The following is a 16,278-nucleotide window of genomic DNA, read 5'->3' on the forward strand; positions in this document are numbered from 1 at the left end:
AAAAATGTGTATACTCCCACATGGATAACCTGTTGCTTTTTGACTGTATGTCCTCTACTGCATGGATGGATTTCTTGCATTGAGTAGAAAGTATTTATTAGAGTATGGAAAGAACCTAATCTGAATTTTTCTTTCTTTATTAAAACAAAAACAAAAATAACAAACCAACAACAACAACAACAAAACACCTAGAAAACACTACCAAAAATAACAGTAGAAGAACTCTAGTGCCCTAAAACAAGCTTTTTGGAAATGGTATTTTGTGCTACCATGGGAAATGTCAGAAATAAACTCTGTTAATCCAAGCTGCTGCATATTTCCATGGCTGTCTTTAGTAACACAGTGCTATGGTGCGCGGTCTTTCCTGTCCCCTTTTCCCTGTCCTGTTCCCACCTGGCTTCAAGAACAGATCCTCTCCCCATCTCAAACAGACAGTGAATGAGGCAGAGTGAAGAAGGCAGTTGTTCAGCATACCTCTTTATTCCCATCCTTCTGTGGGAGTAGCGGGCCTTATTTATTGTCTAACCCCCGTGCTGAACACAGAACAAACTTGTATAATCCCAGCAAAGCTGCTTGTATGCATAAGCAGGTGCTTTGGCAGATGAGGACCAGCAAGCTCGGGCAGCTCCTGCGGGTGGGCATGCAGCAGAGAGCAGCACTTCGGCATTGCTGAGCCCTGGCCCCATCTGTCACAGGCAATGGCTTTCACCACTTGATCCAACTCTACCAGAAAGGTTAGGCTGGTGAGGGAGGTGTCTGCTAGTTTTTTTCATCAGGCTTCAGCTAACAGCTCCTCTGCACAGGTCAGCTCCGCACTGGAGCTGTGAGTCTGCTCAGGGAGAGCCAGGACCCTCTTCTCAGATCCCGTGGATTTCCATACATGCAGCAGCCCATTGGAAAACCTCTCTACGTTGCATGTGTCTCATTGCTGAGGTCTGTCTGAGTGAGCTGCTGGAGGAGGAGGTTCCTCCACGTACTGCTTGTTCTCTGAAGCACTGTGAATCACAGTGGGGATGCTGTGGAATTTGGGAATGATGCTACAGGAGCTGGGAAGCTGTGGGTGAAGCAATAGTGCCACAAAGCTGTGCTGCCCCTACTCATTAAAGATGTCCTTGGGGGCGAGCTTGGCTCTCTGCTCTCTGTGCAATGAGTTTAGGCTTGGGTGACCTTAAACTAAGGCTGCAGTACTCACTGGATGATAGTGTCTGCTCCTCTGCTTATCAAGTGTGTCTCAGTTGCTGGCGAGTGCTGTGTTGATAAAGTTCCTTTAGTGCGGCAGCATTGCTGGAATTTTTCCTGCGTAGGTTTTCATACGACATGAGCAAAACATCCAAGGCAGCCCAGCTTTGTCATTGTTGCACACTCTGATACACCCAGCTGTGTCTTAAAATACCTTTGAAGTGTTAGAAAGCTGCTAAGCAGCCTCTGAAAATGGCTGTTTACTCTTTGCAGGTGGCATGCACAGAGCAAAATAGAAGGGCCAGGAAAATTCAAAGCAGGAGAATGAAAGGGTAAAAGCATGCCCAATTCCCACCAATATTCTTGCATCTCCCATCCACCTGTACTCTGTGTAAGCAGAGAAATACAGGTGTGTTGGACTTTGTGGACAGTGAGGACACTGTGAGTAAAATGCTTGCAAGGGCATTGTGGTTATTGGAAAAAGGCTAAACAATAGAGAGCCTGGAAACCTGGCACTGGAGTTAGACTTCAGAGGAAGCTAAACAATCATAAATTTTGAAGGAACTACAAAGGCAAAAGGTTTTGCATTAGCCCGCTTCAAACACTATGTGATTCTAATTCAGAGGAAAACTTGTGTGTGTGGTTTTTGTTTTTGTTTTCAAATTCTTGAGAGTTTTGCACCTCATGGGGGTCTAGGACTGGGAGGCAGATCCCAGCCATGCTCAGGCTATGTCGGGCTCACCTTGAACTGCTGCTGCTGTCAGGATACAGAGCACCAGCATCTGCTGCTCTCCGGAGGTGCTCTGTTCTTCTGAAAATCATCCTGTTCATTTTACTGTTAACTCAGGAAGCAAAGCACAATCTTTAGCCAGTGTTTATAAGAATGTAAATGTAAATAGCTGTGTTAATGGTAAACCTCAGGGTACCCAGGAAAGAAATGAGGAAGTCAAATGATATGAAGATAATGGTACCATTGCCAAAACCGAGTGCCTCTATTGTTTTTCTAAAACACATTTCTATATATGTATTTATATATACACCTTATTTAAAACAATAAAAAAAGGGGCAAGATAGGATAGCCAGTGCAGTCAGAGTTCCCGGTGTTTAACTTTGCCTTTTCTTGACATGTTTGACAGCTTCTTAAGGTTTTCTGGCTATTAACAATTTCTAGAGGTACTGAGCATCCTTTTTCTTTAGGGTGAACAATAAGAGGATGACCAAAGTAAACTGCACACCTGTAATAATACTTATTTTTAATGGATCAATTAGGCTTTGAAGGAAAGAATCAAGGGAGGTAGATGGGAGGAGAAGGTGGCAGAGCTGACAGATTTGTTCTTGCTTTCAATTGCTGTAGTGGAGGTGATTTGGTGCTTTGCTCTTGTCTTCATGTGTGAGTTCTTGTTTTAACGATGCTGGTGTCAGGAAAGTTAAATAGGTCCTCTGAGTCCTGCACAGGACAGCATGCAGTGTTGGAGGTGATGGGAGAGCTGGGAAGCAGGAGAGATTTTGTACAACTGGTGGTCACAGTCTCATCAAATGCAATGAGAGCTGTGTTAGATTGTGCAGCAGGCCCTTTTGTGCTGACGGCCAGCACATTAAGGAGCCAAGGAAAAGATAGGCATGTGGTAATTGGAAGTGGCACTGTGGGGGAGCAAGAAACAGAGACTGCTGGGTTGACTTTAGCCCTCATAGCCTCTTTTTACCCTGGAAAGTCTGCATTTGCCCTATTGAAACGGTATACATGTGCTTATAAACACGTGGCTTACACCTCCGGAGCAAAAGAAAGAGCTTTTATGTATGTCAGGTACTTTTATGCTGATTGAACTGTTTTCACAGTGAATCTTGAAACTATAAAGACAGAAAATTGCCTTTTGTTACATTTTAAAATCAGGCCAAAATACCAATGTTGGTTCAGTTGTGATAAACCCAAACTTAATCTAACCATTTTTGCTAATGCAGCCGGAGAGACCATTTCTTTCCCTGCAACAGCTGCAGCCTAGGGAGGCATTAGAATCAACGGGCTCATTGTTTGCAGAGGAAGGGCAGGGAATGAGGATTTCTTCTCTGGCTTCTCCCCACGCTGGTCTGAGGGAATCTGCATCTGCTGGCCTCTGCGGGTAGCGAAAAGGTCACTTGCTGTGCTGGTTGGTGAATGTGGGGGAAGCAGCATTTTGCTGCGTGCTGATTAAGTGGTTTATTAGTATTTCAAGAGTAATGGTGTCAAAGGTATGGCATCTAGCTCTGAAGGCAGAGGATTTGGGGAGCAAATATGTCTTTCAGTGAGATATTGTTGATCTCTGTCATAAAAATTGTGCTGACTGCAGTCCTCCCTAGTACCAAGGTACCTCTCAGAAAGCACAGCTGTCCTTACGTATCTCCAGCAGAACAGGAAGGAAACTGTGTATAATTTGCCTTCCTAGCTCATCTCAAATCCAGAAATTCATTACGATAAGAATTTGTGTAAGTGGCCGTGGCTGACATCACCACTTGTCAGACTAAAACCAATGATCTAGGAAATTTTGGGACAGACTTAAATACAAATGTGACAAATGCATTAAGTATTATGCATCTTCAGGAATTAATAAAGTATCATAACACACTGCTTATAGCTACTACCTGCTGCTACAGGTACGTAGCAATCGGGTACATGATGCTCTTCCAAAAGTCAATACGCAGCGTTAGTGGCTAGGCAATGTATGGAGGCCTAAGGGTCATTGCTGCTTTTGGCCTCAGAAGAAGTCAATTTCTCTATGGCCAAATGTCTGCAGCTTGGTTCTTCTAAATGACCAAGTAAGGAATGTGGTGTTCACCTGGATGAAACATTTTTGGTCTCTTCTGTTCCTAGGTGTCAAACAGGGTTTCCAACAGAATAAGCATTTGTATAAAACATGGCAAGGTTGAGCTTCTATCAGAAATGAAGAATCAGTGGTTCCTCTTTGACAATGAAGATGCTGTGCCCAATATGAGTTGTAATTCAGGTAATTCATATCCCTCTTATCCTCTCTTGGCTGGTTCACCAGCTGAATTGCATTCTCATGATGTGCTGTAACCAGAGCACAGAATGATGCATTGTACTGGCACAGCAAAGATTTGATGAATCCCAGGATGTTTTTTGGCTAGTGAATTCAGCCATCAAAAAGGGTGCATAACGTGTGATATAGTGCTTCCACAAGAAAACGTTGCAAGTTTCTGAGTAGTGATGTTCAACTTGGATTATTATTATTTTTTTAATGATAAAAAGACTTAAGAAATCCCGACCAGCTCTGGTTATGTACCAAATGATAAGGGAATCATCTGATGTTGCATCACTAGTCAAGAGCAGCAATGACTACTGAATAGCAAACTGGGTCCCACAAGCCAGCCAGCATTCTTATATTTTTCCTCAAATGTACGACCATGTTGCACTTTACTCTTGAAATCCTGTTGCTGGAGGCAAATTTTGAATGCTCATAAAGGAGAGCTACTTGAACAAAAAACCCAGTTCTGCCTCAAAGTAACTGTCACTTATTTTGTCTGTAATTTGAGCAATGCTGGTGACATGACATTAGACTTTGCTGCATACCATTTTGGTGCTAATATTTGCCCTAACACTAAGCATAAATAAAATGGGACTTCTCTTGAGACAAAGTAGATAGATAAAGTAGATACAGCATCTTTAATAGAATATAACAGATATAAACAATCCAGTTGCCCTGCTTTGGGATTAGAATTATGTGATTTTTCTCCTTCTCCATTTAACAAACACTGAAAAGCACTAGAAGTCACTAGGCAATCTTCATAAACACTAAGTTTAAATCAAACAACCATTTATCATTCATTTCCATGCAGATTCTCTTCAAGTACATTGTCTGCCTGTGAAAGTAGTCATTTTGCTTCTCTGCTTGGTATTGTGGAAGGCTGAAAAATTTCAGAGGCTCCCCAAAAATCTGTTTCTTTGCATGGTGGGGCTGTGCCTGTCTCACGCTGGCATAACAAGCAGAGTGAGTGGAGAGCTGTTAATGGACAAATGAGGAAGAAGGGCACCAAAGTCCAAATTTGAATGCCCCAAATGAGATATATGTATGTTTCTAGTTGCTTCCCAGTTTTCTTTAAGCACTTATATATAGTTTTAAGTAAGTGAAGATCTGTTTTAGCTTCTTCAGTGGGAATTTATGCACCTACATTAGGGTTTAAATACTTCAGTGAGGTTAGAAAATCTAACCAGTGTTGTCTTTCTGACTTATTAGGTCTTAGATCTTTCCCACGGAGACAGTGTTAATGGTGGGCAATAAGTAGAAACAGCATCTCAGTGCACAGACACTTTGCTAGTAAAATCATCACTATGCATGTTCAAGTGACAGCCAAAGCATTCAACTTTGAGTACATTGCTAACTTCTGCCTGCATCACAACACTAATTAATCTTATGGGAGGGATCTGAACAAGACTGCCTTTCCCACTAAATCCTCAAAGCACCACAAATTCAGGCAAATACCATTCCTCTGTATTGTCCATCAGTAGTTAGCCCACAGTCTCCCAGTGCCCCTCTTCCCCTTAATATAGAGCACCCTGTGAAACAGATTTATTTGAAGAAGTCTCTAAAAGCCCTTATGTGATGTACAACAAATAAGAGGGGACCACTGATGACAGCTTATGTCAAGTAATGCGTTCTCTGGTTTTCTTTTCTCTGTGGAAATCAAGCTTGTGGCCATAATAACTTTCTTGTTTTCCTTCCCCCTTATTTGTCACTGTCCTCTTCATTCAAGAGTGTATCAGACACGCCAGTTCGGGGGCAATATGGGGTTTTTTTAAGGTGTTGATGTCTGGGGAGGAAGAAGCAGAACCACTATGTGAAGTATTCAAGGGCTGACTTTGAACTCTGTGAATTTGTACTATGCAGGCTGCACCAGAAAAGGGAATGTGAGGTTACTGCAGTCACTCAAGCCTGGGCAGTCAGTCATCCCAATTTTTATTAGTCATCCCAAAGCTATGTTGTTGAGGACTTTGGTGGAGGGGTAGCATCAGAGAGGGGAAAATAGAAAGTGGAATGTAGGTTCTCAGGATTACAATCCACTGAGGCAGAAGTGCAGTCATCACAAACTCACCTATTTCTCACTGAGGGAAGAAGTGCAAACAGTACAGATAACATTTCCTCAGGTCTCTAGGAGTGATTGTTGTATGTTTCTGGGTCATTGTGCATGCACGCATCTAAATTTAGGTCATGACTGCTGTGTTCAAGGGCAATCTGAAGTGCATTCTTGCTTCATTTGGGCTCTTATGCTCTCTGTGGGCTTGATGTAACCTGAGCCTGTCTATAGACAGCAAATATCTCCATGGGCTCATGAAAGCAAAGGTTTGCAGGGCTGGCTAAGGACAGAATCACCTCTGCAAATGCAGTTGTTGGCCACAGAAAATGCTAAAATCATTTTAGGATACTCATCACTTTGGTGATGCTACCATCCACCTCTGGGTGGCCAGGGGTAGAAGTCTTCACAGAGGTGCCACTCCTCCAGCCTCTGGGGCTATTTTCTGCTTATACCTCACAGCTCTGAGTTCTGCCTGGCAGCCTTTCTGAAATGCATTTCAGCTTGTTTCATTACACACTGCTAAACAGACAGCAGGTGTCTGTCACCTCCTCGGGGCCTGCTCAGAAGTCGCTGCTCCCTGTGGCTGCAGGCACTGACTGGGGTGTGCAACAGGTTTGACTCTGCAAGGTGATACCATACTTGAAAATGAGCTTTGTGTTTCCAGTGTTTTCTCTTTCCCTCTTATTTTTGTACTCCTTGGCTACCTAAGGAAGTTCATGCCTTGCTAGCACCTGCCTGGGAATACAGGCTAGGCTGGAGCTGATACCTTGCAGACTTGCTTGGGTGACGCTGAAACTATAAAGTCCTGGCAACAAGGGCATAGAGGGAACAATAATATATATAAGTAGATATACTTTGTAAAGCAGATTTTGGGGCTCTTTGGCTAAGGAAATTTTAGGAAAAGCCATGAGTTTCATGTGTCAGGGAAGACAGGACAAACTGGTAACATCCCAAGGACAGAGCTGAAGGAGAAAGCAGAGAGTGCACTGGCTTTAGACTGAGCAGTGCAGAGACCCAGTAGAAGGGCTTGCCTCAGCTTACAGAGCTACAAAAGTCACACAGGGTTTTCCAAGGAAGGTCTGTAGCAGTCAGACTCCTCTTGTAGTTGCAGCCCCTGGACTGGGCATCCATAGCCCCTCGGTGCCTCAGACTATCCCCTGTCTGCTCAGTGAACTCTTGCTATCCCACTTGGTGTGATAAAAGAAACTGCTAAAATGGTAGGCTGCTGAGTGCTGCCTCTATTCAAATCTCTAATGAGCTCCTCCTTGTAGTTCTAGGTTTAATTAGTTTTCATTGCAATATTAATGATCCAAACAAACCATTTTAACTTTCCTGTTGCACAGCTGGAATCTTCTTATTTAGCATTCTGCTCTATAAGGGAATCGCACCAACTTCCTTTCCCCTCCCCCATTTTTCCTATTAATATGCATTAAAATCGCAATCTCATTGGCAAAGAGTTTCAGACCTGCTATAAAACTCTAATAATTTCTAAAAATGGCAGGGTTGAATGAATCACAAAGTCTCATCTAAATAATACAAAGATAGATTTCTCCTAGAGTTTGATGGCAGTGATGATTAATACTTCATTTATTTATTTACAGTGTATCAGCATTTACAAAGATGTGCTCGCTCCACTGAGCACACATACAATCTCTCTTGAACGGCATGGTATTACGGCAGAAATGTATAATCTGTTAGTCTTCAACAGCATCTTTCTCTCTCTCTCTTTTTTTTTCCCTATGAGAATAGTTCATCCTACCCCTCCAAGCATAGATCCAAAGACTGCCTATCTCAGTCTTCTTCTACCACAACGTAGTAGGTTCATCTCACATTTCCCTCAGAAATGCATGATAGGGAAGACTTAGAGGAGAGTCTTTTCAGCACCTTCTGGTGTGTTTCAGCTTCTGGACTCAGTATGATTTACAAAGACTGAAATAAATCAGGTTGTGTATAATTTGGGGATCTTCGTGCTGAAGGATGTTAGAGAGGAGTTGGCTCTCCTGCTCTGAAGGATGGACGCAGAGTCATTGCCAGCACCTTCTCCTTCCTGAGCTGTAGAAATCCTGGGAACATTGTTAGCAAGGAACCTCTGGAGTCTCTTGACCAACTTTCTGCTCAGAGCCAGTCTATGACTAACATGAGATCTGGTCCATTTTGGCTTTGTGTTGTTTAGAGCTGGAGGATTTCTAGGAACTTGAGGAGTTGTGCTCTGCAGATAGACTGTCAGTGACTGGATAAAAGGGTTTTCCTGGGCATACTGTACAAGCAGAGGTCATGATACAGCTCTGAAAGTGCTAAAGAAATTTAGCACCACTTTCAGAGATTCATTTTCATTGAGAATTACACTTGTAAGTGTTCACATTGTTTTTGGAAATAGGACTTTGGAGTGTGAGCATTAAGATTAAAGGGTGAAGTCTGATAGTGTGTTTTGGCACTGCCTGCAAGGTCTAAGTTCAAGAGAGCAATGAGTGACTTGATTGCAGAGCGCCAGCCCCATGGCCCAGGCACCGGAGAGCTGGAAGTGCCTTCTGAGGAGGTCTGGCTCTGGGAGCCTGATGTAGGCAGCCTTTCCTCGTGCATCATCCCTAACTCACCTTTTCTCAAAGGGGCATGTTCTCACAAATCTTTTTCCCTTATGTTGCCAGCCAGCCAGATGTGAGCTAAATATACATTGCTATGCCTAAATCAAACTTTTATGTTACCACGGACCAAAGCAGTTCAATAAGTGCAGGAATGGAGCTGCATCAGCAAGCTCTCTCCCAGCTGCTGTTGGTGTTGGGAGAATCACCTGGGGGATAGATTGGGTACCAAGGGCTGTGATTTCACTCAGTTGTCCCATGGCTCTCTCCAGGTATGTAGAATTGTGAAAATGAAAATCTCTTCCTCCATCTATCCATATTTAGTTTTTTTTGTTTGTTTGTTTGTTTTGTTTATTTGTTTTTTACTATTTACCTAGCTGGATGAATAGAGACTTTAGTGGGTAGGTATCCTGTCTGATGGGATTCATGACCCATTTTTTTAGCTTTTGAGATTTCACAAGGGAAAGACCTCAATCTGTGGAGTTTTTTTTTTGCCAGAACACTTCTTTGCAGCAGATTTTCCTTGAATGTTTGTATCAGTGAGATGACTTTGGTAGTGCTTTTGTGCTAGTTTCCTTCATGGCTATGAGTTTGTCATTCATTTGTTGTGCTGGATTATAGCTGTGAGCAGTAACCTACCAAAGCACGCTGTCAATGGGCTGAAATGTATTTGTTCAAAACACTCCTGCTGGGCAGTTGTAGGTCACTACCTTGCTTGCTCCCATGTGGGGAAAAGCAAGAGTACATGGTACCCCTTCAGAAATTCTGGGAGAGTAGAAGAGGAAGAGAAGGAGACAAGGGAAGGAAGGATGCTGTCTCCTTGCTTAGCAGCTAAAAGTGGAGATAAGACTCACATGAACTGAAAGCAGTACCAGGGTCATATCCTGACAGTGTGACTGAGCTTAGATCTCCCTGCAAGCGGGAGCAGGGTTATGCAGCGTTCACCACAGGTATGTGTGCTGTGATGGAGGCCTCTTTCCCCAGTCTGGAAGCACAGCTCCTTGCCACGCCACGTCCCAGTGATTCTCCTGAGCCAGGGAAGGGCACCATCAAGAACGGAAAATAGCAGCAACAGCAGGATAACTACCCCGAGGTCTCACGTAGCCAGAGTTCCCTATAATGTCTTGCCAGCGCTGACAAGACCAGTACCACACCACGGAAATGAGCAGTTTAGACATTTGTTACTGCAAATGCAACCATTGTTTAATATTAAAAATCTTACTATGCTCTCTTAACACTTTCAGCTGGCCACAGCTTACCAGATAAATATCTGTTTTACTCAGTTTCCTTTCCCTATCAGTAAACATCTGTCTCCACCTCTGGAAACTTACTGGTGCCTCCCTAGATCTCAAGTTAAATGGTTCACCAAAGCCAACATGTGCAGTGAATGTGCCCCTCAGCTAAAACTGAACCCAGAGCAGTCTAGCTTCCACTGGCATTCGTGGTTAAGCATGCCAGGAAGGTTTTGAATGATAAGAATATGTCCATTCAGGTCAGTGTGGCTTATCTTGAGTGAATTTAACATCACTCATTTCACAGGAATTTAAGCTAACACATTTGACACCATATTTGTTGTGAACTCCAGCAATCAGCCGTGCCATGGCTAGTCAGCAATGTCCAGCTGATGGCTGGTAGTGGTCATAAACTTGTAACGCAGTCTGCCAGAGGAGGACATCTGACTGCAGGCTTAGCGTGCTATACAACGGTTAGTGGTGGACGACTGAACTAAGTCAAACAATATGCAAAGTTTTAGGCAGTATAACTTAAAGCTCAGACTGAGGTCTGAGGTCCTACAACATACAGGTTACCACATATTACTACTTATTTACTCAGGGTTCTCCTAGGTCTGCCAACATGTGGTTTCTTCCTAACCCAGTTCCATCAGAAAGACGCAGTTCAGTTTAAGCTCTTACCAGGAGGACTTTCATTCTGTGCTGTTTCTACAGAGTCAGGCTGGGAAATCCAAAGATCCAGAGTGGGAAGACGGGGCAGGAAGATTAAGCCAGAAAACTGCTGGGCACTAACCTCCTGACTGGCTTGGCAGCAATCGTCACAGCATGTGTAATTGCAGCTTCAGAGTGACCTGCTTTGCTCTTGCTTTGTCAGTCCCCTAGCCAAAATTGTGCTGTCAAGCTAAAATCAAAGTAACTATACCAAGGGATGGATCTGAATTAACAAAATTGTTTTCTAAATTGATTTAAATTGGTGTTCAAACTGTGTGCGCAGCTTCCTTCAGTGACAGAAGTATGATTTTACCTCTTCCTATTCCTGGTGGCTCTTCAGAGCTGAACCACCTGAGAGGGAACAAGCTTGTATCTCTTCATAGCTGGGCACTTACACTAAAACTGAGCCAACTTTTCATAACAAAAGCCTAATTGTCAGTGATGTTTCAATTAAGAGCCTTGGGTGACTTTCTGCTCCCAGAGTAAATCACATGGCACGTAGAGAAACATCATTTTATCTCATAACAGAGCACATCTTTCTTTGCTGGCTCAGGGCATTTGGGGCTGGCAGTGTCTCTTTAAAACACAAGATTTTAGGAAAAGCAGATGCTTCCTATTATTTCTATTCACTTGGCACTTTGAACTTTTGTAACGTAGCCAGCTTCAGGTTTTTCTTCTGCAGCTGTGAGCATCAACGGATTACATGTTTTTGGGGGAGTGAGGTCTGACTGCCTTGTGCAGAAACCATTCAACTTCACTGTCCTCTCTTTAAATAACAGAATCATTTCTTGTGCTGAAAGAAATGCAAAAAATTGTGTGTTTGGGGGATAAAATACTGTGTCTGCATTAAACACTGAATCTTATGACTCTCAATAGAAGCATTAGGACCAGCAACCTTGCCTTAGATTTGAATGCGCTGAAAAATAAAAACCCAAGCATTTACCTGTGATTTCAGCAAGTGCAATTTCCAGTGATGAATGGTACTGCGTTAGGTGCATTTATAGTTGTTTGTAAATAATAATTACATTAAAGGTGTGGGATTGACACAGTAGACTTCTTCTGGTGTTGAAATCTTGTCTCAAAACCTTTAGCCATTTGATTTGTGATTGAAAGCTGGGTGGTGCAGCATTTCCACATTGAAACTCAGTGCAGGGAAAGGCTGGGAGCTGTCAATTATTTCAAGAGCTAATGGAGGCATTAAAAATGTAGCAGCTTACTGGGGTGAAAGCAGGGTGGGTGGGGAACACATGTTACTAGCATCCGCTGCAACTGGGCTGTAAGTGGTCTCCACACATTCATGAATGATGGCTGACCTCCACTCTGCTAGGGCACATGTGTGCATGTCCATCATGACAACACACCCTGAACTTACTGCATGAGAGGCTCTTGGGAACATAACCCCTGTATCTGTCTCCAAATATAGCTCTGCTGGTCTGCAATATAAGGCAGTGGGGAGAGCTGCTGGATTGAGGAGCCATTTGGAAACTGCCCTGCAGTGATATCCACCAAGATCTCTGTGCCTGGTTGGTGACCTTCTTTGCTAAGAGGCAAATGTCTGCAGCTTGTAAAAGAAAAAGATGCCTCTGAATGCCTTTCCACTTTTAAAGGCTCCCCAGCGCCGGCTCAGCAGAGCAAGTGAAACCCATGGCAGTGCTTACTGTACTTGTACTGTATGAATGTATGCAGCCATACATCTGGACAGAGAAGCATGCCCTGAGCAGGGGGCTGGGAATTATTCCTGGAACTGCCTCTGACTTAGAGTTAGAGCCTTGACCTGAGCCAAACCACTAACTAGGAACTGTTTCAAAGCCAATTCCTATGAAAAATAAGGCCAGTAACCCCTCTCTGTCTCGGTGTCCACCCTTGTAATCGCTTTGTAAAAAAGGACTACATAACAACCCACAAGGGATTGGGGAAGACTCATTTATTTGTATTTAAAGTACATCAGGATCCTTGGAGGAAAGTTCCCTATTAGAGCAATAATGAATTAAAATAATAGCAACAATTCAATTATCACTGTGAAATTGCAGGGATTTGGTCAATATCACTTGACTACAGTTTTGTTTGTCCTGCAGATTACAACAAAGAACAAATCATCCTAAGTATTTTTTGAACATGGAGGATGAAAATGATATATTGCTATCTTTTAAACGGAAATTAAAACTTTAACTCTAAGGTGTGTGTAATAAAATGGCACTTTAATTCTCTAGCGTGCCATGAAGGCTTCTTCTGTTAATTTATTCTTTTCTTTTCTTTTTTTGTGCTTCATGTAATATTCTGAAGTTATTAATGTGGCAATATATTTGACCACAAAAACCTGCCTTCTGGTGTTGTTAAGACTGTGAATTAACTCCACAAATGGAAGGCATTTCCAAGTGCAGGGCAACCAGATCACACTTTGAATAAAATGATTAGCAACATAACAGATGTGCAAGGACTTCTAGGGAAACATTTTCCCAGGTGTCTTGCTGTGATGTGTAAGCTTAGGTCCTATGAGCCCATGGAAGTCCAGAGGTCAGTAGCGTGTCTCTGCAGTGGCACGCATGGTGCAGACACCTGTGAACATCCCCACCTGAGCTGCTGCAGCCCCTGGGACACAGCCACTCAGCAGAGCTGATGTCCTGTGAACAGCACTGCCACTGGCGTGCTTGGATGTTGTCCTGTCCCACAGCAAGTGTGCCAGGCACCAGGTGGAGGTCCCTGATGCACACTCCATAGCACACCACACACGGACAGAATTCATTTGGTAAGGTGTCATCTCAGCCCTTAAATGACTTGGATGATACCTGTCTTAGCTGGATAACCCAAAATCCAACACAAAGGCATTCAGTGAGATTGAATTCGGTTCAGTGCAAATACCCTCACTCTGCACACACTTCCAGTACTAACATGTGCATCTAGAAATGCCATATCAAGTTCATCTTGTACCTATGAGCTAAGTCATCAAAGACTGACTGGTTGGTGCTCTTCGTAGTGTTTGTAGCATCAAGCCCTGAACTCACCAATGCTACCCTAGGTTGCAGATACCTAAAAATAACTTTCCTCATCTGTGCTTAAGCACTTGTAGGACACATTCTTCACCCATGGTACTGTTCCCACTGAATGCAAATTAATGGGCACAAGTTCAACCTTCTCTATCTGTGTGCCTTTGGCAGCGCATGGCTAATTCATTGGAAAAAGAAACTGTTTTTTATTTATTAGTGCTAGTTGCCAGGATTAATATCAGGCACTGGGAATGTGTATAGTTAAGGAGATCATGGACAAGCTAAAGTGGGTGGGAATATACATTCCGCACATGGTGTCAGGAGTTACTGAGGCCTTGACTTTGCTGTGGATGCAGCACAGGCTCCTCAGGTAGCCTGGAGACGCTGTCTTGGCAGAGAGCTAAGAGCAGCAGGGGTTTCAAAGATGCTTGCTGAAGTGCACTGCTGGTGTATTGCTGTGTTAGCTTTGATGTCTGTCTCTCTGTGTTGGTAGGCTAGACTCATGCCTCCAAAATGTCTGCTTCGTGCTCAGCAGTCAGAAAGGCAAACAGAAGACTGGGAAAATGATCAAGAATCATATTGTGTCGCCACATAAATCCATGCTGAATCCATGTCTGTGATAATTGCTGTCACCTCAATAAGGATGTAAGAGGAGATTAGACAAGGTACAGAGAGCAGAAGTGGAGAAGTACAGAATATCTTTTTTCATGAGAAGAAATTAAGTAAGTTGGACTTGGCAGCCTAGAAGAAAGACAACTGACAGGGTGAATTTTTACTGTTTCTCATGATCTAGGAACTACAAGCCATGCAGTGAATACCAGTGGAAAGATACTACTTTATCTTTGGCTAACCTGCAGAGGCACATCCTGATAGACAACAGACTCTTATGAGGAAGGTTGAGCTGAATCACTGCACCTCCACCCACCCCCTTTGGTGACTGCAAAATATATCTGGCTCTTTGGTAGTGGCTGCATACATGGTTTCCCTTGTGGCATTTCCACCAAGCAGCAGTTGTCTAGCTCTAGGTGGGCAGGATTCCTGTCTTTAATACTATTAATCAAAGATCTCCTATCTAGTAACATTTCCCAGAAGCCGAACTGCTAATGGCCACGTCTCATGGCTATTGATTTCTCCCCCTTTCCAGGCCTTGCTGGTCAGACCGTTGGCTCCCGGCTGCTGTGGGAGCCTCTACCTGACCTCTTTGCTCCCTGGTGCTTGGCACAAGCAGGAGAGTTTGGCTGGCGCTGCCTGTGGCTGGGCAGGGGCAGGTTGTACAGCCCCAGCCCTGTGTTGGATTTCTCCTGGAGAAGAATGAGGTGCGATTAAAGCCAATTCTTCATTAGGAGGAATGAAGAGCTGAACCATAACCACTCAGCCCCCTCACAGCATCCAAACAGAGAGCTCGTGAAGCTTCTGCCACCCTCGCCTCCGTCCTCCAGCCCCTGTGCTCAGCAGACCGAGAGCCAAGGACATGTACCCTCTCCAGGGCTGTCAACCGACAGTGACAGGAAGCAGGCCTAAAGGCTCATTTAACTTCAAAACAGCACCTGTCTTTTTAGGCGAGAGCAGGCTTTGCTTGTCAGCCCTGTCAGCGGCGCGGGCCCCGCCTGGAGGGCCCGTCAAGCACCTCGTTGTGTCGGAGGGGTCACGCAGCGCTGGCTGGCGTGGGGGCAGGAGGCTGTCTGCACCGGCACGTTTTCTCTGAAAGGACAGCGGGGTACGTATCTCTTCTGTTCATCTTTCTGGGTAAAACACTGCTTCCTGCCTGATTCTGAAGTGAGATATCACGCCCTTTGGTTTTGTGAAGTTATTGCTAACCAGAGGCAGCGATCTGTCTTGCCCACCTTCTCTATTCCTTTTTTTAGCTTAGCTCCAAACTAATTGCACTGCAGTGGTCAGGATTGACACTTGTGTGTGAAGGCAAAAGCTCACAGCAAAGGCAGCCAGCGGTACCATGCTTGTCCTGTGCTCCCAGAGCTTGTGAGGCGCCCGGGCAGGTGAAGGCTCACTGTGGCTTGCTGAGGAGGCTGAAATGAAGGAACCTAGAGGAGAATGCCTAATTAATTCATTTAGCATCCTTCTTCCAAGCCTGTATAATCTTAACATGTTCATATTTTCTGTCAGAGAGAATTTGCCAGGAGCCAACAGAAACAGGATCAGACCTGCAAAGTTTAGAAGCCAGAAAACCAATGCCTGTTGCTGTTTTGTTGCTCTTAGTTTTCCCTTTCCTTGTTTTTGTAAGACTTTCCCAGTATCCCTTCTCCCTTTATATCTCTTCTCCTCTTGTGCATCTTTCACTTGTATTTCCTCGCTCTGGAGAGTGCTGGGGCTCAGTCCCCTCGCTGGGGCACCAGAGCCCTGCCACCTCTCTTTAGGTGTCTCAGCTCCAGGTTTTAGGAGGACCTAGCCCCTAGAGACCATGATTCCTCCTGCAGGAAGAAAGACATTTCAGACATCCTAGAGGTGTTTGCCAGCCTCCACTGTTGAGAAAGGAAGCCTAAATGGGCAGTTTAAAAGTGTAAAAGGCCA

The 16,278-nt window shown here is 44.1% G+C and overlaps 1 protein-coding gene across 2 annotated transcripts in view; it reads left to right on the top strand.

The window, feature by feature from the left end:
• LOC310902209 (cardiac-enriched FHL2-interacting protein) overlaps positions 1 to 16,278 on the top strand; it is a 113,003-nt gene that overhangs the window by 67,396 nt on the left and 29,329 nt on the right. The window contains exon 1 of one of the 2 annotated variants that reach the window (XM_083843367.1): positions 13,843 to 15,466. The exons of the other annotated variant lie outside the window; for it this stretch is intronic. The gene's annotated coding sequence lies outside the window, so the exon portion shown is untranslated. Of the gene's footprint in view, positions 1 to 13,842; positions 15,467 to 16,278 lie in introns of those variants that run through there. 2 annotated transcript variants of the gene reach the window in all.

This window comes from Anser anser (assembly GCF_964211835.1).
Source record: "Anser anser genome assembly, chromosome: 7".
Lineage (NCBI taxonomy): Eukaryota > Metazoa > Chordata > Aves > Anseriformes > Anatidae > Anser > Anser anser.